Raw genomic sequence first — 2,500 nt, 5'->3', positions numbered from 1 at the left:
TATATATATATATATATATACACCATACATATATATATACACATATATAAATATACATATATATATATATATATATATATATATATATATATATATATACATATATATATGTGCCAGGTCACAGCCTCTCCATCATCAAGACTTCTGCAGTGCCTCCTCGTGGCCACTCATGGGTAACTGGGTACCTTGCGGTCCCAGGTTAAACTGTGGGGGATCCCGGAGCAGCAGGAGGCCCCAGAGGTATGGAGCTATGGCCCACCAGCGTGTGGACACGCTCTAGTTCCATACCAACTCCTGCCCCATAGCCACCCTGGGGTAATGGGGTGGCTCGGGAGATGTGGGCCTTGCTAGTCCTCCTCCCCCCAGAAAGACCCACCGGCAACGTCAAAAATAAGTGGATATGCTGTGGGGAGGGATGCTGTTCCTCCCACCCAGCAAGCAAGGCGGGTTGTGGGTCCCGCTGGGAGGGCAAATGTCGGGGCGCAGGATTGGAACGAGAGTTACTTGTCCCGCCTGTGCCCCGGCAGGCGCCAACCCACCATGAAGCTTGTGGGGCAAAGCCCTCGGGAACCTCACAGGTGGATGGACGGTCCCACAGCCTGCCGACCCCCTTTATTTGGGGCAGCGTCGGCGAGGGCTGCAGAGGTGGCGTGCACCCAGAATGACCACCCGAGGCTTAACCTCAGGCATGCTTTCCGGGTAGGCACTTGGAACATCCGGTCCTTGCGGCAGGATGAGTAGTTACCTCTGCTATCGCGGGAATTGAAGCGACTGGGAGTTGAGGTGGCTGCCCTCTCAGAGGTGAGAAGACCTGGTAGCGGCACGATCAGTGTGGGTGGGTACACCTACTACTGGTCGGGCTGCAGCGATGGTCACCACCTCCAGGGTGTAGCCATAGCCATCTCCAGCCGACTTCAGCCCTCGGTAGTTCAGGTGAACCGGTTGATGAGCGTATTATGGCATTGAGACTGAAGCATGCTTTTGCCTTCATGTCTCTCATTGCTGTATACGCCCCTACCGATGTATGTAAAATTGATGTGAAAGAGGCATTCTCTGCTAAACTCACATCTGTGGCAGACAATTGCCCCCGGCGAGATATTTGCATTGTTCTGGGCGACTTCAATGCGGTATCCGGATGTGACCGAGCTGGCTATGAGATATCTGTCGGCCCCCATGGCTCGGGAGCTGATCCCAGCAGCGAGAATAACCTCCTTCTCCGGGACTTTGCTAGGTCCCAGAAAATGAGGATCTCTGGTTCCTGGCACCAGTGCTCCCCATCCCTCCAGTGGCCACCCTAAGGTGTTTCACCTGGACAGACTAAGGGAGGAGGAGTGTGCCCGTGGGTTCACCATGGCAGTCTCTGACCGATTCACAGAACTCGACAACCTGACGGACCCAGTTGCTCTGTGGGAGCTCTTCGAGCGTGTAACACTCGAAGCAGCTCAGCAGTCCATTGGCGTGTGCTCGAGGGCAAGGCAGAATTTCATCTCCCTGGAGATATTGGAAGTCACTGAAGCGTGGCGTGGCTCGGACACTGCTGAGAAGGGACAAGGAACAGTTCATCAGGAATCTTGCTGAGGAGGTTGAAGGCTATTTCTTGGTAAATGACCTTCGCCCTGCCTACCAAGCCCTGAGAAAACTGAACTCTAAGTCCTCCTCACAGATGACTGCAGTCTGATCAGTGGATGGACGAATCATCTCAGATCATGTTGGGGTTTGTGAATGTTGGGTATTTTGAGCAGTTGTACCAGGTAGACCCTCCAACAGTTAGCTTGGATGCAAGCGATGTCTCAGTGCCTGTGCCGGACCCAACCATCAGCGAGGAACCTCCTACCCTGACAGAGGTTAGGATGGCGATTTCCAAGCTGAAGAGTGGGAAAGCTGCAGGCATATGTGATATCCCTGTTGAACTGCTAAAAGCTGGGGGTGAACCTATGGCTCGGGGCCTGCATATAATCCTGACTGCCATCTGGCAGTATGGTACCCTTCCCCTGACCTGCTGAGGGACGTGGTCATCCCCCTCTCATATACTCTCACACACCCACATACACACACACACGCACACACACACACACACATATATATAATATAATATATATATATATACAATATAATATATTATATAATATATATATATATATTAATATATATAATAATATATAATATATATAATTAATATAAAAATATTATATATATATATATATATATATATATATGTCATATATATGTTGCGTGCTACGATATATATTGGATGGATATATATATATATATATATATATATATATATATATATATATATATAGTGGTGTGGTGTTAGTTTGTGTGTGGTGTGTGTCGTGTGTGATGTTTGTGTGTGTTGGGGTTTGCGCGCACGCGTGTATGCATATAAAAAAAAAATATATATATACAATCTCTCTGCTCTTCGTCTCTCGTCTCTCTCTTCGTTTTCTCTCGTCTTCTCTTCTGTCTCTCTTGTCTCTCTCTTGCTCTCCGTCTTGTC

Source organism: Penaeus monodon, chromosome 43 (genome assembly GCF_015228065.2).
Source record: "Penaeus monodon isolate SGIC_2016 chromosome 43, NSTDA_Pmon_1, whole genome shotgun sequence".
Taxonomy (NCBI): domain Eukaryota; kingdom Metazoa; phylum Arthropoda; class Malacostraca; order Decapoda; family Penaeidae; genus Penaeus; species Penaeus monodon.
The sequence above is the reverse complement of the archived record's forward strand: the minus strand, read 5'-3'. Positions refer to the sequence as shown.